This window comes from Dysidea avara, chromosome 10, assembly GCF_963678975.1.
Source record: "Dysidea avara chromosome 10, odDysAvar1.4, whole genome shotgun sequence".
Classification (NCBI taxonomy): Eukaryota; Metazoa; Porifera; class Demospongiae; order Dictyoceratida; family Dysideidae; genus Dysidea; species Dysidea avara.
This window is the reverse complement of record NC_089281.1, coordinates 9,850,331-9,867,882: the sequence shown is the minus strand read 5'-3', so window position 1 is coordinate 9,867,882 and position 17,552 is coordinate 9,850,331. Positions and strand designations below refer to the sequence as shown.

At 38.3% G+C, this 17,552-nt stretch overlaps 1 protein-coding gene and 1 long non-coding RNA gene across 4 annotated transcripts in view; one reads left to right on the top strand and one right to left on the bottom strand.

The window, feature by feature from the left end:
• The window catches only part of LOC136267937 (3'(2'),5'-bisphosphate nucleotidase 1-like), a 51,234-nt gene that overhangs the window by 12,621 nt on the left and 21,061 nt on the right, over nt 1–17,552 (top strand). The window lies entirely within an intron of this gene.
• On the bottom strand, nt 3,132–4,624 carry LOC136269031 (uncharacterized). The gene is made up of 3 exons (XR_010707198.1): nt 3,608–4,624; nt 3,292–3,357; nt 3,132–3,243 (listed from the first exon to the last, which is right to left on the bottom strand). It is a non-coding gene; the product is annotated as an uncharacterized lncRNA (long non-coding RNA).

Sequence of the window (17,552 nt, the reverse complement as noted above, 5' to 3'; positions counted from 1 at the left end):
ATTAGGAGACTCTCAGTCTGTATGCACATTGTGACTCTCAGTCTGTATGCACATTGCAATTTTATCAGTTTCATGTGTGTACTGAAAAGTTGACGGTGTTACTAGGCAGAATGCAAAATTACACTTCACAACACTCTGTTATACCCTTGACTGCATTATTAGAGTATTCACATGACTGCTCTATTAGAGTATTTAATCTGGATAACCCGCCCACGTACAATAATCACGGAGCGAAAAAATCACCCTGCAACAAAGTCATCAGCCCAGATTTAGTTTCCTGGCCTATACTGAGTTTAATAAAGACAGATTCTATTAGCCACAAGTAGCGCACACCAAAAAACCTAACTTTGAGCATGATCTTGTATGGCTTCTCGAACGTAATGGCGTTTTGGCAAGAAGAAACGGCCCAGTTTGGGCTGTTTCCATCTGAAAACGAAATCAAAAATAGGTCATGGACACGCACAATGATCCATTCAGCAAGCCTGGCTATTTTTTATCCCAGGATTCTCCTTGTAAACTTCGCTATGCCTGCGAAAGAATAATAATAATATGGGCCTCCACTATTCCACGGAATGGAACAGAATCACCCACTAAAACACGGAACGGACCAAATATCGATACAGAAATTGATATCTCGCAAGAAAAGGATTTAGTTAGTGAGTATATAGCACCGCAGTAACAACCTCAATACCTGTGCGGTTTCGCTCATCCGTAGCTATATCTATACTGTCACGATAAACGTCGCTTAAAGCAAGGTATAGTGCTAATATTAGCTATACATCTAAATGACCACCATGTAGAATTGTTAGTTATAGGCTTAGCTATGGTTAAACATAATAATTTGGGAATTAATAATTCATTATTAATTAACACAAATAGCCATTCTTGACAAAAACAAACAAACAAACATCACAATATAACTAAACAGCAGCGTCTTTTAGTTTATAGATACACAAGATGTAATATATGAAAGTTAATTAAGTTCTACAATTGTCACAGTACCAAAGTGTGTTTGGCTTCCAAGTCAACTTTCACGCATATTGTACCATGGTACCATGTATTACAATCAGAGCATGATACCATTGGCGAGCCACTTATTTCAGGCATTCTGCATATACAATGGATGTCAATCATTTGAGTATTTACAATTTTCTTTGTCCTGATTCTTCGTTTTTTTACAATTGGAAACTGTTCCAGAACTCTTTTTTCAAAACAGCTTCAAAACAGCTTCAAAACAGCTTAGAAGATGTGATCTCATTTTTTGCTGATCATAAAACATTGATTCAGGCTGTTTGCCATTACATAGTGTTGTCGCAAATGCTATTGCAAAAAGACCACAGTCATCAGGGCCACTTTGACGTTGAGCATCTATGAAGTCAACTTTCAACTGATTGTATTGCGTGTTCATTATGGAGGCTATCTGTTGCTCTGAGCTAGGTGATAGGTCATGGAATAGACTATCATACACATTCACAGTAGCTGCATTGGATGAATTAGATATTACAAGCCATTGGTTCCTTGACTGGTCATGAATTATTTGAATAAATGATCTTTGAACAGCGAATGACATAGTATACGCACATCCTACACTTTGAAATCCAGAAATTGAAAATTGTCTTGACAATAAATGCTGTGATGCATCGATGATGGAAGAGTTCAACCAAGACCTTCTACTCCGTAATATTTCTTTATCAGATCTGAGTAACCCCAAAGATTCTATCCAATACTTGGTTCCTTCAGTTGAATCAACACAGTCTTCTATGGTAACCACATCCTGTTTATATCTGGGTATAGTGTTGGTAGTCAAAGTACTTCGGTTCTTTTCTCGTAAAGTCTTTGCTAATTTAAATGCAGCATTATTTCTACAGCCTGGCTCATATACACATTTTACTGATGTCTCCTTCTGCCTGCTATTAAGAGATTCATGAAGTTTAAGTGCTTGTATGAACATTTTAGCATCAGTTTCTGAATACAGGCACAATTTCGTACTTGTAATTGAAGAATAGGGATTATTGTGGTAGTAGTCCTTCACTGCTTAGTTATTATCATGCCACATTCTTTAATAGGAAAGTTGAATATTCCACTGCTAATAGCAGGGATACTGATCGAAGTGTATCCCTCTGCTGCCTTCATACTGTTGGTGCATACCTGGTAAAGTAGTGGCTCTTCTTTAAATTTCCCACCTCTCCAAACAGGACCAACAGCGTGAACCAATGCTTTACAATTTAACTTTCCAACTTCTGTTGTCAGCCACACATCTCCCTCTTGAATTTGTCCATATCGATTCACATATTCATCGGAAGCTTTTTGGATTACATCACCTCCGTTGTCTGCTATGACCTTTGCAAGCCCTCCCTTGTGTTGTAGAGCACCATTAGCAGCGTTAACTAGAACATCACTTCTGTAGAGTTTGGTGATGTCACCGATATAAATTTCTATCTTCTGTGTGTATGAAATTTGAGCAGCATACAACAGTGTTGGCTCTTGAGAAAGCTTCACTGATTTCTTCAGTTTGGTTAATCCTATAACAAGCAAAGCAATACTACAAGCATCATGTGGTAGTCATTATGGGGCACTAACAAGGACTATAGAATATAATGTTACCCTCACATTTAAAACTTCAAATTGAGAAGCTAAAATGTCTGTAACAGTGGTCACAGCATGCACAGTACATGATCTGGAACAGATTTACATGCACTATACACCTTGGTTTATCTACTTCAACAATCTGCTGAATATGTCAACATGTGACAGGTGCACATCATACAAATTAAGACAGCGTAGTCACTGATAAAGATTTATGTTGCAGGTAGTGCAAAAATACTTACCATCCTGTCAACAGGAGGATGAGATGTATCACCAAAATCATATCCATTCATATCATCAAGATCATAATTTAAGCCAGGGTCTTCATCATCCGATAGGCTTGTGGCTAATGAATAACAAAATTGCTAATAAATACAAACATTTCTTAACGAACGAACAAATATTTGTACTATTTGTTTCAGCCTTAAATAGAATTCCTTGGTGAAATTGTATGCACTATATAACTGTACTGCAAAAGGCAGTTTTTATATTTCAAAAAATAAGTTATTTATAGATTATTTATTTAGTAAATTATAATACTTACCAACTATACCATCCTTGTCAACAGGAGGCTGAGATGTATCATCAAAATCATATCCATTCATATCACCAAGACCAGACTTAAGCCAAAGTCTTCATCATCCGATAGGTTTGTGCCTATTTTCTTAATTCAAAGCACTTATTACTCACATAATAGGTACATACATGGTAGACTTGCACTCGGGAACACTTGTTAATTATCCTGCGATCCATTAGTAGTGACTTCCAGATCTATGTATGTATACGTAAATGAATAAAATGACAACATGTAGCTGAAATAGAGAACATAACACAAGCACATATACGTACAACTGCACTGCAATAGGTACGTAAAAGTTTTAACAAAAGCTTTAAGTTTTGCATTAAGAAACACTAGAAAGTTTGCATAACATATAGGTGAACTGGAAATTTGTAGCAAAAATATTTACTCTACTTCAACCAAACTTTTCATTTACAAAATTACAGACTGTATTGGACTTACTGTGTGTAACATTTGCATTTGGTGCTGGATGTATTTCATAGTCTCCAAGTCTTGGTTTCTTACGACTGGACCTTTTCTCTTTTTTACCTCAAGCATTTTTGTACAGTTGTGTTAGATTAATTATTTTCTTGGGGCCATTGTTTCCGGTTTCTCCAATCCTTAACCTGGCAGCTAAAATATGATAGCAAGTTGTATTAGAAGGACACGAACAAGATTCTTTTGGGTGTAAAGTCACTAATCGTGCTTGACCACTAATTCCTATTACTGTGAAAGTCTTTAGATGTGGGTCTAAACTATTACGGTTTTCGACAACTTGTTTAGCTCTCTCCAACTGTGTCAATTGAGCATTTTCTAATTTCCTCTTCTTAGAAAATTGCACATTGTCTGAATCTGTGCATTTGTCTGCTGCAACTGAGATTGCAATGAATCATTTCTGTTGAGATTCTCTTAAGGCGTTTCACTATTTCTTCTGGTTGGTAAACGTGATCACTTGGAATCAGGATCTGTCCATCTGCAATGTTGGAAAATATGGGATGTAGATGGTAATTTCCTAGACCTTGTTTGCCACGAGCTAGCTCAAGTTTGTAATATCCTTGTAAACAGTTCATTGCAAGGGCCATGCAGTCAATTGGCCCTTCACGCCAATCTCTCAAATGTTGCAATACAAGTTTAGTCCTTCAGCCTGATTGTTTGTAATGCCACTGAATGGATTATACACACCAAGAGGTTCAATTTCCCACCTTACAATAGGAGTGATATCAGGTGCTAATTCAGTGTAGTAGTATTCAAGAAACGCAGCACTCCATTTTCTCGACATCTCATCTTTACTAATTCTTCATTGTACTCTTCTTCTGTTGGTAAGTGGAAGAGAGCTCTCATGTCTTGCAAATAACTAGCAGTGTCCAAAGCTGGAGCTTTACGTTTAGGGTCTCGAAGCCATCTCCTTACATCTTGAAATATGTAATTCCAACACCTAAGATGGCAGCATGACTCCATGTATTTAGCAATAGCATTCACAAAGCCTCTTTCCTCATCTGTTACAATTGGGTGAGTAGTTTTTGAAAGGGTTGGTGACAACTTGCACTTCAAAAAAATGCTCATGTACTGTTTGGAACTTTTGCTCATGTAACACAAATGCTGCAGGGATAATTGGGTTTTCTTTGAAAAGAACATGTCTGAATGATAAAACAGATACATAAAAATCCCCCAGGTTGAATGTGGTGTCGTAAGAGAGCAGCTGATGGCCTGGTGATGTCAAAAGGAGAACCCTGTCCATTTCATTAATGATATCCTTTTGTCCACAAACACAAACGAGGTCTGGATGGGTGTGAATGGAGTGGAAAAGTGTGGCATATCTATGGCAAGGTCATGCAAATTTAAAATGCCGTCATGTGACAATCTCTGCCTTGCTAGGATACCAGAGCGGAAATTCTCAACTTGTTTTATGTCTCTGGGCTGCTTTACCGATAGATGTGAGTGTGGTGGAACCTTGGTGATTTCATTCCTGTATACTTTCATCAAACTAGTTGTTTCACACTGCTCCTTTACAGCCCTTAATACAGATGGGCAAGTTCTACTAAAATTTCTTTGCGTATCCTCCTTGCTATTGCCACGAGGAGACTGCTCGGTCATCTTCTCATCACCCAAGTAATGAATTAAAGTCATGTCACAATCTGAATCCAATAATTTGTATGCCTCTTTGGTAAAGCATTTGGAAGGACCACTTACAAGCTGAGTTTGAAAATATGATTTTCGGACTACTGGGCTTTCGATTGGTAACTGCTTAACATCTCGATTAACACAGCGAAGTTGGTCACATCTCCAGTCTTCTACATGTGTAAATATAACATACATATACTAACATAAAAAGAACACCATTGGTTTAATTATACACTGTATATAAGGCCATTTAGCTACTTCTCTAAAGGAAAAATTAACACCTGGATTTGCTAGTCAATGCAATGCAATACCTAGCGACCAGTTTACATCAGTCTTGGGGTGTTGTATGTAGCTATTATGAAGCCACCTCGTCAATGCAATTAGCTACCAGTTAACTATAGTAGCTTACCTCTTTCAGCATCCGAGTCACCACGATAAATATAAAAATTTCTCCTCCCATTAGAGGAAGAGAAGAAACCTTATCGCTTGAAGTGCGCCATGCTTTTACAAGCAGAGTTGATGCTTCTTGTACACTTAAAGACGAGTCGCGAACCATAAACACATTGAAAGCCATCTTTCCTTCTCCAATGTATAACAGTCTGTGTCCTACACCTTACGCTTCCACCATTCCACTTAATTCTACCACTGTCGAGTTAGACTATATACTGTAAGAGCAACTGAGAAGCTGACATCTCGCTGAGGATGCTGACGTCGGCTGCTGTCATCTGCTGACGTCGGCTGCTGACGTCAGCTGCTGTCATCTGCTGACGTCGGCTGTTGTCATCTGCTGCCATGCACAGCATGTGATGTTTTATGATCAAAGTCATGTGAATGTTTTCATACTGAGGTATCAATATTTGTTCCGTTCCATGTTTTAGTGGGTGATTCTGTTCCGTTCCGTGAAATAGTGGAGGCCATAATATGAATAATAATAATATGAACTAACGGGCATATTTTGAAATACACATACTGTTTCCTTTTCACTTGATACTTACTAGTGGACCTATACTCATTGCAAAGAACCACCAGAGGGTTGTTTTGAGTTGAAGGATGCTTTTCAAGGTGGCTTTTAGGTGTGCATTCTATTAGGATTTTTGCAAAAAACATGGGCGATCCCTGTTATGAACCCACTATCGTGGTTCGTGATGAGCAAAATGGCAATTTTCAGTTTTGTCTGAAATACACGTACTGTTTCCTTTTCACTTGATACCTACTAGTGGACTATACTCATTGCAAAGAACCACCAGAGGGTTGTTTTGAGTTGAAGGATGCTTTTCAAGGTGGTTTTAGGTGTGCGTTCTATTAGGATTTTTGCAAAAACCATGGGCGATCACTATTATGAACCCACTATCGTGGTTCATGATAATACGAAATTTGGTTAAAATTACATCATAAATAATGAATGAATAAATGATAAATAAATAATGTTTGAGAAAACTACAAGGCCTAAGGCTTCGCACTCACCAGGAATAGAATCCATGTTGTATGAAGAGACAATCGTATAATGGGGGGGTCTTATCATGGAGGTGATAGAAACGTATGACGATTTTATTTAATACCGATCAAAACAGTTAGCACGTGACGCCCACTATTAATAGATCAGGCGGATTTTAGACAAGCAAACTACTGTTCATTTGTGTTTGAAAGTGGGCAATAGCGACTTTTTCGATTGGAAGACAAGTGGTTGCTACTCCTGCTTACTAAACAACGTTATTGAAAGTTGCTACTAATCACTGGAGGTTAGTTTGTGTTGGTTAAAACACTTTGATAGTCTTGTTTCTTTAGTCTCGCGTAACTAGGCTACCTTCACTCATGTATGAGATGGGAGAAAGCCTCACCTGGCAGGCCATTATGCGAAGAAGGTGCAGTTTCCAGCTGGTATGTAATTGTGATGATGCATAGCTCTCCACTTGAAGCCTTTTAGTACCAGGAGTACACAGATTGATCACTGATATGGGCCCTGAGAAACTGCCAAATTGCATCCCACATACACAGAGATTGATCACTGATGGAGAGAACAACAACATACACAAAATGCACCCTTAGGCTGTTAATTGCTATGTGCATGGTTGTGCTTGCTATTAACTGCTATTATTATATGTAGCTACACTCTGCCATCATCGGCAATGCTCCACATACTTGCACACACTGACATATCCATGAAATTCTAGTATTGCATTTCAGCCACATTTGTTCTCCAATTCCCTTTTTTTTTTGGTTTTGCAGCATATCCATGGCATCATGTGATCATTTTAGTACAAATGAACCAGCTCATGTTAAATATATACATAACTCAGATATCAGTTGTAGGTGACAGACAGTTGAAATACCCCCAATCTTACCGTGGTCTGCTAATACATCCCTTATGTATATGTGTCAGTCAATTCCTATAGAATTGTGTTATCATACATCTTTTCTACCTACACATACTGTGTTTGCCATGCACTGTTTATTCATGCCCCATTAGTAGTCCTGTTGGTGATTGTACTTGGTTGTATTTGCCCCGGGCCTAGTAAGAATGATTATACAACCAAGTACTAAGAATAATACGAAATGTGGTTAAAATTACGTCATAAATAATAATGAATAAATAAATAATAAATAATGTTTGAGAAAACTACAAGGCCTAGAGACATGAACTAAGCGGGGATAGATTCGCCTGTGAATAAAGGCACAACCGTATAATAAGTACGCCTGTTCGTGCTGATGACCTGACCGTACATGTAATTCTATATAATGCCCAGCACCACACCTTTGCTTAATTACAAATTGTGCAAAGGAGAAGATTATTAAACATCCACGGAGTACTTTACACGTAAACAGCAAGATTACAAGTAAGTTTAAATGTTTGTAACTGTATTTTGTATGCAGGATATGCGCTCCAGTGAACAACCAGCTGATGCGGTCCCTGAACAACAAGGTAATGAGTAATGTAATACTTGTAGTTGTAGTATACATCTTCATCCTTCATCTGGCTTGCTAGTGGCTGGAATTATTTTCCACCTGGCTTAACTACTAGCTACTCTACTGTAAGTCTGTAATAATCAAGAAGATGCATTGCTGCATATACAACAATGTGTAACTATCTCCTGTATGTTGTGAATGGCTGTATGCATAATATTATAGACTGATCACTGTGCCAATGCCACACCGCTGATATACTGGCACATCACCAGTGGCCTCTAGTTACAACAGAGTCTGTTGTGCCATATTGGCTTGATTGGGATCATTTATTGTGCCTTCACCACATCCTGTGTTCTACATAGCCTCACTTCACTGCTGGGTCATTTTCAGAGAGACGTCACACCTATACAATATAAACTTTCAATATAGCTAACTTAACTTGGTTTTTGTGTCAGTTGTGTTTTAGTACTATGGTTTTCTGATGCCAGTTAAATGCCCTTGACTGTGTACATATACATATGTATCATTTCCTGTGCATCTTTTCTACATGGTCTGCACCAACGTTGAAACCGGGTCACTACTGCTGACCCGGATGACCCACTGACCCGGATAGCAATCCGGGTCAGACCTGGATGTGACCCGGATGTGATCCGGATTAATTAAAGCCGAGACGTGTTTCGGCTAGCCTCGGGTGAGCGAACAAGTCTACATTTTGAGCGTTCGATTCGTGTTGAGTAAATATTGCAACCTCAGCCTAGCTGTAGGTTGAAGACCAAATTTAAAAAAAAAAAAAAAAAAAAAAAAAAGGTCTTCACCTACTCACAATAGCTACCCCTCACCATAGATACCCTCAGTTTCGTGCTACATACTGCACTTACTAACAAGTAGGCATGGCTGAGCATATGTCGGTAATACGATAGGTGGGCATGGCTCACGAAAGAGCTACGCGATAGCGTTTATAAGTTCCACGTCGTCAAACGAACAATTTCGTTTCTCACGTGATCCAATCCGGGTCAGACCCGGATGACCCGGAGAAAATGTGACCCGGATGACCCGACCCGGTTTCAACGCTGGTCTGCACACACTGTGGTGGCCATGCACTGTTTGTACATGCCCCATTAGTTTGTTGTCCCGTTGGTGATTGTACTTGGTTGTATTTGCCCCGGGCCTAGTTATACAACCAAGTATTAAGAATAATACGAAATGCGGTTAAAATTATGTCATTAATAATGAATGAATGAAATAAATAAATAAATAAATAAATAATAAATAATGTTTGAGAAGAATACGAGGCCTAGAGACACGAACTAAGTGGGGATAGATTCGCCTGTGAATGAAGGCACAACCGTATAATAAGTACCCCTGTTCGTGCTAATGACTTTACCGTACATGTAATTCTATATAACGCCCGGCACCACACCCTTGTTTAATTACAGATTGCTAGAAGGAGAAGATTAGTAAACATCTGTGGAGTGAATACAGCAGAGCCAGAGGCCACCTTACGCGTAAACAACAACATTACAAGTATGTTTAAATGTTTGTATCTGTTTATTTTGTATGCAGGCCAGGCGTCATGCAGTGAACAACCAGCTGATGACCAGTTGGGATACCAGCTGATGTGCTCATAAACAACCAGCTGGAACAACAAGGTAATGAGTAATGTAATTGTATTATACATCTTCATCCTTCATCTGGCTTGCTAGGATGAAGATAGGATATAATATTATAGACTGTGATCACTGTGCCAATGCCACACCGCTGATATACTCAGTGGCACATCACCAGTGGCCTCTAGTTACAACAGAGTCTGTTGTGCCATATTGGCTTGATTGGGATCAATTGCTAATTGTGCCTTCACCATGTCCCTTGTTCTGCATAGCCTCACTTCACTGCTAAGTCATCTTCAGAGACACGTCACACCTACAATATACAGTTACTTTCAATATAGCTAACTTAACTTGGCTTTTGTGTAGGTTGTGATTTAGTATTGTGGTTTTCTGATGCCAGTTAAACTCCCTTGCCTGTGTATGTATGCATATGTATCATTTCCACCGGTACACACACACTGCTCTGAGTGCTGTTATACTTGCCCAATGGGTAGGTTGCAACGTTGGTGTATGTACTTGGTTGTATGTGACGTGGTCCTAGTAATAATAATAGTAATAATATGAACAAACAGGCAAATTTCAGTTTTGTCTGAAATACACTTGCTGTTTCCTTTTCACTTGATACTTGCTAGTGGACCTATACTCCTTGCAAAGAACCACCAGAGGGTTGTTTTGAGTTGAAGGATGATTTTCAAGGTGGTTTTTAGGTGAGCGTTCTATTAGGATTTTTGCAAAAAACATGGGCAATCCCTATTATGAACCCACTATCGTGGTTCATGATATACATGACTGCTCTATTAGAGCATAGATACTAGAATACATACACTACTGGACAATAATCCATGCTATTACCATGAAATTCCCATGATCCTATGAAATATCCATGAAAGCTGCAGTTGGTTTTTTTTTCATGGGTATTGAAATACCCATGAAATGTTCTAGTAAAATGATGTACCCATGAACAACCCATGAACGAATGAATTGCCATAATGATGTAACTTGTGATATACATAGGTGCTGGTCAGAAACTTTATAATCAAAATGCCTTTGAGAAATTCAACAGATGTGGATTATCTCTGTGTGATCCTCCACCGTAGTTGCTCAAATTGTCTGTTGCAATACAAGTCCACCTGTAACAAAAATTGTGCACTACAGTTAATACGTTTTCATGGGTTTGTACACCATGAAAATCTGTGAAATCACAGCCATGAAAAACCTGTTGAAAACCTATGAATAATATTTATTGACTTTCCACAGGTTCTTCATAGGTTTGATTTCACTGGCTTTTCATGGGTTGTGCATACATACAAACCCATGAAAACTCACTCATTCATAGGTTGTTTATAGGTACATTGTTTTGCTTCGTGCATTTCATGGGTATTTCATTACCCATGAAAAATACCAAGTGCAACTTTCATGGGTATTTCATGAGGATCATGGGAAATCAACAGCATGAATTTATTGTCCAGTAGTGATAATGGATTGGAAACGCAATACATTTTACGGTTACAGGGCTCAATACGGTCACGGGATGATATTTACGGGGCACAGCAATGTTTTCAATAGGCATAATACTTTTTTGTCAAGTCCGCCCAGAGTTTTCTCGAAAACAGATATCTTGTTCACTTCATTCATATTTTATTTGCACTCTCAAAGGTATGAACTTTTCATTAGTGTAGCATGTATTGTGCTAGACTTGTTTTCACAAAGCCAGGAAAACCCCCACAACAACTACTGTCATGTAGCCATTCTTTTGCTTCGCTTACGGAAAGTAACTGCTGTACAGAGCTAAAAATAATTATGAGCACTCACTACGATGTGGCGAAACTGTATAGCACTTCTAGAACTTCATATGTAATATGCCCTATACACTAAAACCCCCACACTAGTTTTTAAGCACAAACTTCATGTTCTTTCCTTCACACCTTTGGTTGTATGAAACGACTAACCTTCAGTCATAAACCAATAAATAGCTGAATCCATTAGCAATGATTTAACGCTTTCTAAAATCTGTAATAGCAGTCTCAGTGTTGCAGTTTGTACACCTTGTATCGTTGCCATAAATCATGTGACTGTATCGAGCCCAGTAACCGTAAAGTGTATTGTGTTTCCAATCCATTATGTATTCTAGTATCTATGATTAGAGTATCTCAATCTTAAAAGGTGCAAGACTATGCACCCAGTTCAACAAGAGTGGAGGAACTCCAGTCCTTTAGTTACCTTTCTGCTATGCTAAATGCACATTTACCTTAACACTCAACATTTACCTTGCCTTCCTCCATCATAAAATGTGACTCAGTCTGAGAAACCGGTCTTATCGCCCTTGTCAGCAGATTCGATTTTTCACCCAGGACACAAACCTACATGAATAAACTATCTAATTCCACAATCAAAATCAGCTAGACTTGAGTGGTCTGGTTTTGCTGGCTGCCTTTCCCTAGCCCAGTGGCGATCCGTACGTGTGGTGTGGGGCCTTAATGGAGCTCTGGTCAGCCTGGGGATGACTGTATGTGGCTGTACAGCTCTGTGGCATTGAATAAGTACCTCTGCTGTGAATTTCCTTTCATTTTAGCCAGTTTTGAGACCTCAGTGGCCCAAAACTTGGCCTAATTTTCATCCCTTGGCCTTCCTTTTCAATTTTTGAACACCATCTTTCCCGCCTTCCAGCCCCCCCCCTCCCTCCACCTCCCACCCAATTTCCAGCTCGCCTGATACAGTCAACCTCGGTTTAAAAACTATCTAAAATGGCGGGAAACTTAGTTGTTGGCTACTTGCACAGTGGATGCTCTGGGAGGTAAAGAATTGGTGTAAAACGTGTGAACATTTGGTACACATAGCTTCAACCATTGGCGAACTACAACATACTAAATACTTAAAACCAGCATTTTTCGATACTTTTAAATAGGCGATAAGCCCGGTTTTCCCAGACTGGGTCACAAATAGGGAATTCACAGGAGTCGATGTTGTGCTACTTCTAAAAACCAGGTGCCATGCAGCAAACAAACCTAATTGGAACTAATTAACAGTGTACTAAACTAACATTTATTTTGGGTTTTGATTTATTGCTACATACACAATTGAATCATCATACAGTACGATAGTACTGTATAGTAGGGGTTGGTAAGAAATCATATGGTTTTGTGGATTTTCACACTTTAAAAAATGGCCTTGCAATAAGTTTTACCAGAAAAAACCACCTGGAATGCATTAGTACTGTTATAATGATGCTGTACCTTGGGTAAACGAAGCGAAAAGTCGAATGTTTCGATGTACAGTGAGTTTTAAAATTTTCAAAATTCACTTACATTAGGTCTTACCTGCTGTAAGACCTGGTAGCGCTAGGTGTACGGCTCCAGAAATTTCAGACAGTCAAGGTAATAATGGCGGATTCATGAATCGTTCCAATTATGTTCTGTCCACTGCACCATACTGTTTGCTTCCATCATTCATCCGCTTCTTTGTTCTTCTCGAAGGATAATTAATAGTTGCAGTGCTTAATAGTTGCGGTGCTTAATATTTGCGGCGCGCCACAACCCAAACACATGATTTTAACAAAGTGTGAATACGTGTGCTTAAGATGAGGGTGAATGGGTGTAGTACCCAAGGAGTTGTCTCTAGCATTTGTTAATGCTGGGTAGTCATTTTATATAGTCTTAATTACCAGTTTAGCTTTTTTGTGAGGTAGCTAGCTAATAATGTCTTTGAGGGGCGGATCCACTTCAGGATCCAGACTTCTAAAAGTGAGAGTTCCATTCTTATAATGGTGGACTATCCAGCGATGTTTTACTGTAAAATTATCAACATTTAGGCCAATAGAAATGCAGCTGAAGCCTTAAACAATTGCTGTAATAGCTTTAAAAGACAAGACAATAATTATTTTAGAGGCGGCGCTTATTGCGTACTAAGGTAAAAGATAACTGCTTCAAGTGATATTTATACTATGTAGAAAACAAAAAGAGTATAACTAGCTAGCTAGACAAAAAAGTAAGCAAACTAGCTATTTAAAAATTTTAAGATTTCAAAAAGAAGTAGGGATTGATATAATTATACATGCTACAAAAATTAAGGAAACAAGCTCAAAATGTTACAGCTGAGATGAGAAATGATCCAGCAGTAAAAATTAAGCAAACAAGATTAGATGACTACTTGCTAAAGTGAGACACACTTTAATTCCAACTTTTGGCAAATTTGATGGTCTCATTTCAAGATGCTAGCCAAAAGTAGGCATTAAAGTGTGTCTCATTTTAACAATTAGTCGTCTAATCTTGTTTCCTTATTTTTTACTGCTGGATCATTTCTCATCTCAGCTGTAACATTTTTGAGCTTGTTTCCTTACTTTTTGTAGCATGTCAACCCCTACTTCCTTTTGAAATGTTTAATTTTTTAAATAGCTAGTAGTAATTTGTGTTTTGTAATACTGTAATTACGTTGCTAAGCACTGCTAAGGAAATGTACTCGAACAAACCACTTTAACCCACTAATAGTGCACAGAAGTATATTCTTAACTGTTTTATAGTTTGTCAATAGCATTTTCTTACGCACATTCTCCAGACAAAGCCTCTTTATATATTTATTGCTTATGTACAGGCGCACCCCCTTTTCAACTCAAAGGAATTCATTATACCTGGTAGCCTAGGAGGCCAGCTGTGCTGTTTTTTGGCTGTTTGAATTCTGTAGAGCCCAATTGGAGACTTTCACCGCGTCCTTATAAATTCGCTTCACCCATATTTCAAATTGGCATGTACTAACTGCCTTAAACCAAAGCTTACCTGCTTGGAAGTTTAGTACAGGCTCTATGTGGCTTTAATTTCTCGCATAAATTGTGACTTGATCTTGGAAAACCTACCTTTTTGGCACATTGGTCAATTTTCTGTTTTATAGCTTAAATAAGGTACTGGGTACTCATCTATCTTGTGTCAAAATTTCAGCTTAATATCTTTAAGCATTCCTGAGATATGGCCAATTTTCTCTCCTGTACATTACAAACTAACTTTTATGGTAATGTATTAAGTTCTGTGAGTGATTAAGGGTGACAAATGGTAACAAATCACTTTGTTTACCAGTAATTCCGTTTTTACCATCTAGAATACTTTAAAAGACATTTTTTTTTCTGATAGTTTGATTAAGTATTCTTGGTACACTTCTGCAATTAAATCCCATGTATTATTGTCTAAGACTAAGTTTTAGCCATTCCAGCACCTGAACAAATCACCCAATTTGTAAGTTAATTGTTGTCCCACGCATGTGAAATTACTACATGGTCTGATATAATCATCCATATCTCCTAAGAAAAAGAAGCTATGGGTGTAAAACTTCACAGCAAGAATGTTTAATAGTTGCTTTATCCAAATGTACAAAAAAAAATTAATATTGAAAAAATTGTTGAAATTTTCAATGGAGTTTTCCCAAAATGTTTGCTTGTGCCCAAAAGGTAGGTTTTCCCAGTGAACAAAGTTTTTGCTCGTGTGGGTGCAGAAAGACTAACAAATACATAAAAACACACATACACATTTCAGAAATAGTTTCAGTAAATCAGGCGTGTGCCCACAGCCGGCCAAAGGCCAGCTGTAGGCACTCCTGGTTTAAAATTTTGGTGTGGCTGACTAAAAATTGATGCAGACAGTGATAGGAAACAAGGAATAAAATAGTGATGGCCTAAGACTCAGTAATGTAAAAATCTTATTAATGCAGCCAAGTGTTTCTGAAGTGTTGTTATAAAGGCACTAGTAATATAAATCTAATCAAAAACAGCTAAGCTGTAAAAAAAAGGAGTGCGGCCCTTGAAAAAGCTATGGTGAAAAAAGATGTGAAATCCAAGGTGGCGGCCAAGAAATGGCTATGATGGTAGGTTAATGGTAAAAATTTTAATAACGACAATTCAGGTGAATTTGGTGCCGCTTGGTCAATTGGCACAAAATTCACCTGAATTGTTGTTATTAAAACTTTTACCATTAACCTACCATCACAGCCATTTCTTGGCCGCCACCTTGGATTTCACATCTTTTTTCACCATAGCTTTTTCAAGGGCCGCACTCCTTTTTTTACAGCTTAGCTGTTTTTGATTAGATTTCACTTCTTTTTGTATTTCTATACTCCAAAGCCGGCCTATAGCCAGCTTTGGGGCTTTTTAACATATATATTTTTCTTTACCACAGGAAAAAAGAAAAAGATGAAGCAGATTTTATAAATACTTTAACTCATTCTGATTTTATCAGTAAATGTACAAATTATATATATAATGCATATATCAAGAGTTCATTATATTATGAACTCTTGCATATATTTATTACATATCAATTAATCCCCACAGGATAATTTGCAGCTGACCTCTCTACTGGGTGACTTGAAATGTAGCTGAACTCTCTACAGGGTGATCTGCTTGTACGTACATGAACTCTTTACAGGATTCTCTCTACAGGGTGACTTGACTCTAGCTGAACTCTCTGCAGGGTTATCTGTTTGTAGTTGAATTCTCTACAGAGTGATTTGTTTGCAGCTGAACTCTCTACAAGGTAACTTCTTCTAGCTGACCTGTCTACAGGGTGACTTGTTTCTAGCTGGTCTCTTTACAGGGAGATTTGTTTGTAGCTGAATTCTCTACAGGGTGATTTGTTTGCAGCTGAACTCTCTACATGGTGGTTGCTTTGTAGCTGAACTCTCTAAAAGGTGACTTCTTATAGCTGAACTCTCTACAGGGTGATTTTTTCATAGCTGAACTCTCTACAGGATGATTTGTTTGCAGCTGAACTCTCTACATGATGATTTCTTTGTAGCTGAACTCTCTACAGGGTGATTTGTTTGTAGCTGAAATCCCTACAGGTGATTTGTTTGTAGCTGAACTCTCTACAAGGTAACTTCTTCTAGCTGATCTCTCTACAGGGTGACTTGTTTCTAGCTGGTCTCTTTAAAGGGAGATTTGTTTGTAGCTGAATTCTCTACAGGGTAATTTGTTTGCAGCTGAACTCTCTACATGGTGGTTTCTTTGTAGCTGAACTCTCTAAAAGGTGACTTCTTATAGCTGAACTCTCTACAGGGTGATCTTTTCATAGCTGAACTCTCTACAGGATGATTTGTTTGCAGCTGAACTCTCTACATGATGATTTCTTTGTAGCTGAACTTTCTACAGGGTGATTTGTTTGTAGCTGAACTTTCTACAGGGTGATTTGTTTGTAGCTGAAATCCCTACAGGTGATTTGTTTGTAGCTGAACTCTCTACAAGGTAACTTCTTCTAGCTGATCTCTCTACAGGGTGACTTGTTTCTAGCTGGTCTCTTTACAGGGAGATTTGTTTGTAGCTGAATTCTCTACAGGGTGATTTGTTTGCAGCTGAACACTCTACATGGTGGTTTCTTTGTAGCTGAACTCTCTAAAAGGTGACTTCTTATAGCTGAACTCTCTACAGGGTGATCTTTTCATAGCTGAACTCTCTACAGGATGATTTGTTTGCAGCTGAACTCTCTACATGATGATTTCTTTGTAGCTGAACTCTCTACAGGGTGATTTGTTTGTAGCTGAAATCCCTACAGGTAATTTGTTTGTAGCTGAACTCTCTACAAGGTAACTTCTTCTAGCTGATCTCTCTACAGGATGACTTGTTTGTAACTGGACTCTCTACAAGGTGATACTTCTAGGTGATCTCTCTACAGGATGACTTGTTTCTAACTGAACTCTCAACAGGGTGATCTGTTCATAGCTGAACTTTCTACTGGGTGATTTGTTTGCAGCTGAACTCTCTACCTGGTGGTTTCTTTGTAGCTGAAATCTCTACAAGGTAA